At 44.9% G+C, this 11,299-nt stretch overlaps 1 pseudogene; it reads left to right on the top strand.

The window, feature by feature from the left end:
- The first annotated feature begins 1,381 nt into the window (after positions 1–1,381).
- Positions 1,382–3,124, top strand: LOC147462574 (uncharacterized; annotated as a pseudogene).
- The last annotated feature ends 8,175 nt before the right edge of the window (positions 3,125–11,299 follow it).

Raw genomic sequence — 11,299 nt, 5'->3', positions numbered from 1 at the left:
TATCTACCAACTTCCGATGAGCATCACATGCCCCTATATAATTAAGCCATTTTGTGGAAGATTTCTTTTCATTTATTTCAGCACGCACATTTGCTCAATATCGTTGCCTCTTATATCTCTTAATCTTCTTGTCTAATTTTCGATTACGGTCAATCTCTAGTGAAGAGTCACTAGATGAATCGCTACTTGTGTCTTATGCTCCCTTGGATAGATTGTCATCTAGGGTACCACTGGGCCCTGAATGGTTTGTCCCCACATTTGCACTAAGATTTAACTCGGATTCTTTGTCCTCAAAGTCAATTTCAATTGATGATTCTGACCCCAAATGGGCTATAGTCTTGTGAGATGCTACTGGTTCCAATGCCAGTCAAGCCTTCATCTTGTAGGTCATCAGAAGCTATACGCATTGCTTCTAGCGTATTTAAGGGTACGAGTGGTGGCATTTCATCCCCCTCAGGTGTTACTCAAGTCGTCCCCATGTTTCCCCAAGTGTCTATGGTTGTTGCTAGGTGGACCCAATCCACATTGTCTGACTTAGTCATCCCAGGTAGTACATCCGTATAAGGAGAATCTTCCCCAACATAAGTGTCCGCTTTACACATTGGTACAACTGAAGATGGTCGGCTCATGGAAATGCCAGGAGCAGGTGCATGAAGCTCTGCACGAGGATATCTGAATATTTGGGCACGTACTAGATGTAGTTGGGAGTAGGTGTTCTTGTGATGTGTATGAAAAATGTGATATGTTGATGGTCGATTCATGGATTGGAGCTCTATTGGTCGGGATGCCTCAAGTGCGAGGACTATTGATATTTTCGGTGTCTTTTGATATGTTGTGTGGTTTGGGTGTTACGGCTTGCCCTCAGTAGCTCTTGAGGGGAAGCTATGCTTGATCAATGGACGAGATCAACCAGCTCGAAGTTTGTGATGATCGTGGCGGTCGTCGTCTCTTTGGACTGGGATCGACAGGGATCCCGCCGATCGGGGACTACCGTTGTAAAGACATATGTGCATGATTGGTATCGAAACTCTGATGCCTACCACCAAGCACAACATTGGCATCGACATAGCAGGGCGAAACTCAAAGTGAATCGATCACCGGTCACCGTGCACGGGAATGCTAGCCAACTCATTTTTAAAAAAAAGAAAAAAGAACACATATGCTTTTTTTAAAGCATGAAAAAAACGATCTGCAGTAGACGAGCAGAGCGAGAAGGAAAGGTCACCAGGTATGGGTGGCAGGCTGCAGTTCATTGTGAGAGGGGTGCCACCTGGTGGCCATGCAAAAAAAAAAAAAAAAACAAGGCGACGTCATTGGAGAGGGGGGCCGCCTGGAGAAAGAGGGCCAGCATTAGAGTGGAAGGGCCAAAGGAGGCGAAGGGGGTTGGTCCGAATAGAGGGGTCGTCGACTGAGGGCTCACGGGACAGCAAGTAGGGACCAAGGAGAGCAGCGAGTAAGGAGGAGGCTCAACAAGGGGTGCAGAGACATCGAGAGCGAGAGGGAGGAGCTTCTGAGAGCACTGGAAAGAGGGCTCGCCGTGAGCGATACAGTAGAAGAGAGTTCAAGGTTGGGGGCTGCAAAAACGAGGGCGGCCAGCTCGTGAAGGAAGTGCAGGTGGAGGGGAAGGTTGACATGTTTAGAGAGCTACGGCATCTTGGGGGACAGAGACCGACCAAGCTTAGGACTGAGTTAGTTGTGGGGGTATTAACGATAACTCCAGGAAAGAAGCCGAATGGCTGCAAATATAGAGAGATCGAAAGGTGGCAGAGTTTGAGAAATCAAAGTTGTGGGGAAATTCAGAGCAAAGCGTGCATCAGAGAAGAGGAGGTCACCTTGGATACCAGATACAAGTGGTGATTTGCTTTTATTACCCACGAGCCAAGGGAGGTCACTCAAGAAGTGGATTTGGGTTCCATGCAAAGAGGGCTACAGTGCAGCGCCATCAGAGAGAGAGTCGCCAAGGGCTTGAAGGAGATTAATCAGAGAAGCCGCCATCATTGTATGGGGATTGTTTTTTTCCTATGGATAAGTGAGTTCGCAGTTTGGTGGGATTATTTTTTTGTGTTGAATTTGTCATCAATCATGTCGTCTATCTCGTCTCGTGCCCTACGCCCGTGGTAGCGTTGGCTCCGGGTTTTGTGTATGTGTGTGTACAGAGAGTGTGTGCAGAGAGGGAGGGAGAGATAGTTTGAGTGAGCTATTCTGTGTGTGGTCAAGGCTCGTGTCGCCCCCCAGGGATTGTGTGTTTACACATTTGATGTAGGTATGGTTGTGTATGATGATATACTGTCAAGCCGGTTATGTCGATGTGTTTATTTGTGAATGTGTACAGCTGAGAGTGCCCGCAGGTGAGTCTATGCTGTGAAGGTTTGCAGATCAAAGTGTGCGTGTGTGTGAGTTTCTGTGTGGTTAGGGGTGTGGAATTTATCCTAGGCTATAGGGAGGCAAGTTTGGAGTGTGCTAGGTTTGTTCCCCCTTTCCATCAGTGGTGCCCTCATTGAGGACCTATTGATTGCTCCTCGGTAAAGTCCTATAGCTTGAACATGATTGAAGATTGCAGTCCGCCAATTTTCACTGGTGGGGAAGATGCAGAAGATTGGATATGCGATCTAGAGTTGTATATGATGTCACTACAGATGCTGACCAACGAAGCAAAGCTTAGAGGTTTGTCACAGGTGATGCAGAGTAAAGTAAAGGCCTGGCTCAATGATTGGAGGTTGCCAATAGGCAATCATGGTCGAGGGTTCGAGCCTGTTTTGTCTAAGATTTCAAGACGAAAGTATCAAAGACTCAAGTGGATGGAAGATGCGACCAAGAGGTATGCACGAAGTCAATTCTTGATAAAGAAGTCTCCTATGATGAAGCTTTAACAGGCTCCGCTAGTAGCGGATATGAATGTGATGACAAAGATGCTTGGAGTGCTTCAAGCTCCAGTTTTGTGGAGGATTTTGCGGCTTATGATGAAGATTGGAAAGTCATGCTTGACATCGCCTACCATGCAGAAGTGCAAGACATTGAAGCCCTAGTGGACGAAAGCGATCTGCTATCTACATCAAGTTCGAGTGAAGGTGAGGTAGAGGTATGGCAAGATGCTTTATCTATGCAGGGGGTGGGGCAACCTTGACTTGACCAGCATGTCTTGGTGCACTATAGGGTTTGAGAGTTGGTCTGTAGCCGTAGAGAGACAGCTCCGGCAATTGACGCTATGGAGACAGGTATATGTGCAACTTGTGAGAGAGGGATTACATGCAAAGAGGAGGGTACTATCAACCTTGCAGGTGATGAAGTGTGGGATCAATTTTTGTCTTGCTTGTCCAATGATGTGGTGATCGAGCAGGTGATTGACGAGCAGGTTGCAATCGATTGTGGGGATAAAGAGGCACTTCCAGAGCTACTGCTTGGGCACTTCAATCAGGCCTATGATAAACACGAGAAATCTGTATGCTTCTCTATGTCACAATCGGAGGCCAAAAAGAAGGTATTCAAGGTCTGTGCTATGCTTTTGATGGGCTTGTTGCTTAACGTTGTTGTGCAAGCAGTTGTGCATAGATTGAAAAGGCTTTTGGAGGTAGATCATGATATGGAGCCCTCTCTAGCAAGAAGCAACATTTTGGTGTATGACGCAGCCATTTTGCAATGTACACAAGTTCATTTTGTGTGCAGGAAAAGCTTCTGGATACAAGTTGAAGGTATATGCCATGCCAAGCTGCTTCAAAGGTTTATTATTGGGCTGGCAGGTGCAAAGAGAGGGTTGAATTCATATGTTTTCCAAGTGGATGGCTACAATCGATGCCATAATTTTTATCCAGGAGGAGTGGCAATCATGCTTGGGAAGGCTCACGGCTTTCCATTTGACCCGGGCGGATGCTACAGCCAGTTATACTCTGTCTCTATCTATCTACTGCTTATGTAAATACTATCTATTAATATTTTTCTTCTGCAGTTATATTACCTAAATAATGCTATGGTTGAGCATCAATGCTCAACAAGGGGTTGGGCAATGATGGTATAGCTGAAGATGGTTGGCTCATGGAAATGCTAGGAGCAGGTGCATGAAGCTCTGTACGAGGATATCTGAATACTTGGGCACGTACTAGATGTAGTTGAGAACAGGTGTTCTTGTGATGTGTGTGAAAAATGTGATATGTTGATGGTCGAGTCATGGATTTGAGCTCTATTGGTCGGGATGCCTCAAGTGCAAGGATTATTGATATTTTTGGTGGCTTTTGATATTTTTCCTCACAGCCTTCCAAACAAGCAATAGATGACTCACAACCCACTTAAATCACAGAAGTGATTCTCGGATGTGGTGGTTGTGGTCCTAGCACTGGAGGTGGTAAGGGCGTTGTTTGGACAACATTTTGGGCCCTAGGGACCATGTGTTGTGAAGTTTGTTCAAGTGGTGGGGCCGGCATCAATGCAGGCACTCGAGGTGTGTTTGTCCATGCTAAGGTTGGTCTATTGGCCATCACGTGCTTAAATACTATGCAATCCTTAGCTTGATGACCATACCTCCCATAGGCATTGCAATTCCCATTGAATTTCACTCTAAAGGTAAGGAATTCACTGATACTATGCGGACCATAGCTTACTGAGCACCATTGTTGCTCCCTTCTTGGATACATATGATTGTTTTGCGGAGCACGATTGTCTCTAAGACTCTCTTGGTCGGTGAGATCTGCTAAAGTCATCTCAGATATCTTTGGCTCCTTAGCAATAGGCTTTAGGGTCATTGGTTGATGCCCCGATGCTTGCGAACTAATAGATTTAGGCTCAACAGACACTCTTTCGCCTTGAATCATTAAATTATCCTCCAATTGGATCGCATTGGTGGGACCGCTTCCCAAGTGGTGATATCTCTAATGACTAGGCCATTATAGAGATCCTCATGTCGTAATCTCCTAATGAATCTATCAAGCAATTGATTATTAGTGAAGCGCTCATTTGGATTACAACGAGAATTCAAATGCTTTAAGCGACTAATAAAGTCTCTCACTGACTCTCCTTCCTCTCGTTGGGATTTCTAGAGCTGAGAGGCTACACCCCAATGCATTCCCTCTCGTATGTACTGTTTCAAGAACTCTCTCCTTAGAGTAGGGTAAATCATTTTTTCTTCTACCCTTAGGGTTCAATACCAATCCCATGCTTTCCCACTCAAGGTTAGGCTTAAAGCATTACTCTTATGCAGGTCATTGTGTTCTCCTAGAGAATCGCATATTTGTTCAAACACTTCGATATGCTTTCTCACATCCCCGTCTTCACTAAATTTTTGTGTGAGCTTGGCTATTTGTACTGCCTTACTTCTAGGTTGTCTATCAAGCATGTTACACATATTCTCAGCAATAGATCGTCCGATAGCTTGAGCAAATGTTGCCAAGTGACCTAAGTGAGCAGGCACTGTGGGTGAAGGCACTCTAGAGACTACATGTGGAGTAGGTATTGGCATTGGTCTTGGCGCATAGGAAGCCCTTGGGTTCCACGTTTGGTACGGTGTTGTGCCATGTGGCGGCCCAAAGTTCATATGTGTGGCCCTAGGCATAGCAGGCATCGGATAGGACATGCTAATGCTAGCCGGTATGGTCCCATGGTAATAATAGCTTGGGTGTTGTGGTTGTGGAGCATAAGTTGTTGAAACAATGGGAGGGGTAGGAACTACATGAGTATGAAGACCCACAGGTGCATACGATTGTTACACACTTGTAGGTATTGTTGTCGGCATTGAGCTACCATGTAGCGGTAGTTTACTAACAAATGAGGTCCATGGCGTATTTCTTGGCATGCCCATCATTGGGGTAAGCATGGTATCCGTGGTGTCATCAAGGGAAAGATGAGCTAGACTTGGAAAGGTAAAGCTATCACTTATGGGCTCAGATTGCACTGAGACCCCTGGCGAAACAACATATGGAGGCTCCATCGGACTTACCGAGGGAGTCTCCATTTGCGATAAGGTTGGTTGTTTAGCCTTCCCTATTTCCAAGAATCTCATGAGATTCGTTTAAGGCATGTGGATCCCCTTGTTCTATCTCTCTAGCTCAATGACCCTATGGATGACCTCACAAACTCTTTGTTGTTGATCCTCCACACTAGTAGCACCCGTTGTGGATTGTAGGACATCTAACCAACCCACGTGATAGTGTGACCTATGTTTAAGTCGGTTAGAGTTTCCTTTTTTAGTTTGTACTCCCAATTCTCATTTAGGAACGCTCCATTTAGGATTGAGGTGGTAGGGGTGTCTTTTGAACTAGATGCAATGTGGCTCTCTATGGGTTGACCCTTAGTGGTCGCTAATTCAAGAGCACTTAATTGCTCTCCTAGCTATGATATTGACATAGGGGCTTTTCCTTTTAACTCTCTTCGTTGCTTCGCCTTGCGTAAGCTCTTGATTTCCTTTTCCCTAGCCGCAAAGATATACCGCTCAACTTCTTGTACTTTGGCAAGGCGTTTACCATCAGTAATATAACCTTGATGCGGAATAACTCTAAAGAGTCAAGGAGTGCAATGAATGGAGTATTCACGTACACACTCTGTAAGGACATAGGGTCTACGTTGGTCATGAATGGAGAATTTACTTCCCTACCCCCCTCGTTTACATCATTAGCCTCATGTTCGGAGCGAGTGGCTCTACTAAAGGTTTCCTTCAAGCGGCTAAGCATGCCAGGCCCGGACCGTGGGCCTATGGCATGGATATCTTTGCTTGACCTATCAGGATTAGGCATTGGGTAACCCTCAATGATGTCATAGTCAGAGGAAGAGTCACTAGACGCTATCATGCGAGTCTTGAGTGGTACTACCTTGGGTCCCGCTGAGGGCCTAGAGTCTATGGTAGATGAATAATGAGTGTCCGCGTAAACGGAGACACTCTCAATGTGCTCCTCCTCTAGCACACGACCAAAGCGTAAGTGCATGTGACCTCGACATTCTAGAGGTATTGGTGAGTGCCCGTGAAGGCCGCTCACCTAGTTTTTTAGGTGTTTACAACCCAAAAAAATTTAATTATTTTTTGTCCCTTTTCTTAACTGAGCCACAGAATATGGCGTGCAATAGCTCAAAACGAGTGTCTTGGCTGGAGGGATGTGCCGTGTGGAGAGGACTAGAATTAGTAAGTCCAAAGGGTGAGTTTTTTTTTGTGGGCTTGGGGGAATGAGTAGACCACACTCACACTTTAATTTTCAGATTTTTTTAAATTTTTATTTTTAGTTTTCGGACTTGGGGGAATGAGTGACCACGCTGACCGCACTCACACTTTACTTTTTTGTTTTTTTTTAAATTATTATTATTTTTTTTATTTTTATAGTCGGTCGCCGTGTCGCGTCGTGCCGCGGTTTCAGTGGCCTTGGACCACACACCCACACACCCACTGACCTTTCACAGTTTTTTGGGCAACACACACCCACTAACCTTTCCCTGTTTTTTGGGCCACACACCCACTAACTCCTAACTAACCTAAACTTCTCTTCTACGACTAACTACTCTACTAACTAAGCTTAACTATGCTAACTACTAACTGTGACAATGAATAGTGAAGTTACCTACTCTACTAACTACTTACTCATTCACTAACTTATACACTACCTATTGTGCTAATTGCTTACCCATTCCCTAACTAACACTCTAACTACTAATTGTGCAAATAAAAAACTGTGTAGAAGAAGAAATTGATAGAAATCAAGCTATTCACTAACTATGTAAAAACTGTGTTCAAGCAAAAATTGACAGAAAACACTCATTAACTACTAACACTCTAACTACTAACTGTGCAAAAGATTATGTGCAACTAGGCATTGACAAAAAACAAAGATTATGCCGAAAATAAAAACTTGCAAAAATTAACTTCTTCTTCCTCTTCCTTCCTAACACAAATACTCACAGAAGAATCACGGAGTGCCCCTTGAGCTTAGTGCAGGGCGATTCCCTGGAAACGACACCAAAATGTGCGCGTCTATCGCACGTGTCAATGCAAGGGACTTGCCATACACTGTGTGCAAGCCACAAATGGCTCCAAGCATGCAACTAGCCCAAAATAGTAAGCTCAAAGATGGCGATGGTGTGTCACTCACCACTCTGCGCTTGCTGTCGTGGAGGATTCCTCGCTGCGAAGAATAGGGAGCTGACACTGTGCCGCACTCAACCACTTCGCCGTTATCGTGCCTTCATAATGCTTGATCGCACACGCTCTCTCTCTCTCTCTCTCTCTCACACACACACACACACACACACACACACACACAAGGAGAGGAAGAAGAAAGAGAAGATGGAGATGGAGCAAGAGCACTCTTCAATTGCACAAACGAGAGAATAGGTCAATTTTAGTTTTAGAAAACTTTTATATGAGCTCGCCCATTAACACTTGGGCGCCCATGCTTAGCCAACTAACCCTTGAAGGTTCCAGTTAGAGTGCACCTCTCATTTGCTATCACTCTTACCCTTTTCCTATTGGACCGGCAAGCCCGGTACCTGACTCTACCAAATAAATAATACGGCATCTATCGTAGGTGACAGGAATGTGCGTGAGGGTTAACAGCATGAGCACGCAAGTAGAGCACGACATAGTAGCAGTTGCTCGAGCCGCAGGGTACTCAGTTGAGAGCTCAAATGGAGCAGGGCAAAGATTCACCTTAATGGGCCCCCCTCAGGGTTGCCCCTCACCCAGAGGGAGACTGTGGGAGAGGAAGAGCGAGAGAGAGAGAGAGAGAGAGAGAGAGAGAGAGAGAGAGAGAGAGAGAGAGAGAGAGAGAGAGAGAGAGAGAGAGAGAGAGAGAGAGAGAGAGAGAGAGAGAGGGGTAGATGCATGAATAGGTGGTACACTAGCTACCCATTTTTGGGGGTGGTAGCAAGGGGGTGGGCTGGTTGGTAGCTAGGTGAGTAAACATTGAGAATCTTTTATAAGGTTTTATTTGAAAATTGTTCATCAAAAGGCTTGAGCAGCGAGCTGGATTTAAAAACTTTAAAAATTATCTTTTCAAATTCAATTGTGTGTGTGAAAGTAGTGCGGGGGGGCCACCTTACTCCACAATCATGACGCCTCCTGTTCGTCAACGGTTGCTGGGGGGGGCAACGTAGGTGGCCAAGCAGCTCCTGCTTGGCCAAGCAGCTCAGGTGGCCAAGAAACTCCTGCAGCTGAAGAAAAATCAACCACAATTATCGCGAGGTGGAAGAGGACCCGTCATTCATCTCCCTCGCGTGATCCACCCTCGGACTCCCCTGTTGGAAAGAGGAAGAAGAAGGTCTTGACTCCTTCACCAAATCCCTACACTCCTATAGCAAAGAAACATTAAAAGATGGCAAATGTTGTAACCCCCGACACTGAGGTACTACTGCATCTTAGTGTTGTTGGCTGTCTCTGCACAATTTATTGTTGTAACTTGTTTCCAAGGTCCATGTAAGCTCTCTTAAGCTTTCTTTGAAGCAAACGTAAGTTAGAGGCTAGATGTTTGTAGATGCATTCAAGCTCCATAAGCTAATGTGCATGCATTCAAGCTTCCATTGAAAACCCGTGTAGAGGCATGCATGCATGCATTCAAGCTTGCATTGAAAACCTGTGTAGAGGCATGCATGTCAAGCATATATATTTGTGCACATTGCATTTTTTACTGAACTTCAATTGGCTGGTTGCACATGCATTCATGTCTTGTGCATAGTTCGGACCGTACTTGTATGGATTGCAAATCATAGTGCTACGAAGAAGCATGAATCAGTGATACTCTATCAGTGTAGTAGCTAGCACCTGCAACACTCATTTAATATAGGGAAAATACATCAGAGATCATCAAGATTGTAGCATTCAACATTCTGCAAAAAACATAACAAGTTGGTAGCATTATGTTAGCCAGCTACCAATCAAAAAGTTCATTTAGCAAAGAAATACCAAGGTGGTAGTTACATGGTAGCTATCTGTCTGGGACACAGGTAGTTGTACCACCTATTCATGCACATACCCAGCCTGCTTCTGCTCCTGCTCAATGCAACAATTGATGTTTAATGTGAAAACTTCTGTAAAATTGTGTTATTATAAATGCTCACCATGCATAAGTTATCTAAGTTTTCACTAAATTTATGGTCATGTATGTTTCAAGCTTAAGTGTTGAACCATACTCCAATCATACTTCCATACCCGTATGCGTTTGCCGTATGGAAACAACTATGGTCTTATGTTTTTCCTGTATTTTACAGGGCAAAGGCCATTGGTGCACTCCATATGTGCCATTTGAAAGGAAGACAGTTTTTTGCATGACAAAGCCTCAAGCACATGAAGTATATGACCTCCCCAACTCTGGAGTGGATACTCGACAATTGACTGAGGCAGATTTCACCAACAAAGATTGGTTGAAATGCTTTAAGGAGGTGCCGAAGAGGGACAGCAAAGTAAAATGTAGAGATGTGAAGCCAGAGCTCTGGAACAGGTTGTATGTATTGTTCGCATCCATGTATCAAGAACCTCCTACCAATTATGGTAAGGAGGTGACTAAAGGATTTGCTAGAGGCTTTCTATATGAACAGTTGAAGGGACAGGTTGACTGGGCCTTGTTTTCATAAAGTATTGTCACAAATATGGATCCAAGCAAATTACATGCAAAGAAGCAACGATGGGCAGCTTTCCATTCCTCCTCTGCCCCTACCAGTTCATGGCGAATGACGAGGACTCCAAATCATTTGGAGGCACCCCAAGAAACCCCGATCCGATACAGTGGATGATGTGCAGAAAAAGAATTTATTTGGTCCACCGTCTCTTACAGAGTTGGATACTGTTTACAACATGGTTGTAAGCAAGACGTCTTTTGCATTGTCATAGTATAATGAAGCTTTTAAGAAGCTGGAATTGCTTCAGGCTGATGTGCACCGAAATGAAGGTGCCAACCTCCTAGTGGAAAAGCTCAGAGGCTAGTTGAAAGATGTAGAGGCTACATTACTAAAGGCAGAAGGTAGCGTCGATGTTGTGGATGCAATGAAGGTGGAGCAGCTTAAAAATATTGTCGGGCAGGTTGTCGCTAACACTCCAAACATTGCAAGTGGTAGTTGAGGAGAAGGCACCACTTGATGCTATGGATAGTGCTCTAAAGGAGAGATATTTTACACAGGAAGTGGAGGAGTATGCACAGGCGTGGATGGATTTTGTGAAGACCATGCAGGTCAAAAGAAGTACAGTTTTTTTGTCTGCACCTCCGCCAAAAGTTCCACCTGTGGATATGGGCACCTTGCCTTTGGACAAAGTTTGCAGTGCTTGTGGGTTGACGATGTACGACGACGATGCACTTGGCATGGTTTTGCTGCCCTGCAATCATGCCTTTCACATATACTTTTT

The sequence above is a fragment of the Adiantum capillus-veneris genome, chromosome 2 (assembly GCF_014529385.1).
Source record: "Adiantum capillus-veneris isolate H3 chromosome 2, ASM1452938v2, whole genome shotgun sequence".
NCBI classification, from domain to species: Eukaryota; Viridiplantae; Streptophyta; class Polypodiopsida; order Polypodiales; family Pteridaceae; genus Adiantum; species Adiantum capillus-veneris.
The sequence above is the reverse complement of the archived record's forward strand: the minus strand, read 5'-3'. Positions and strand labels throughout refer to the sequence as shown.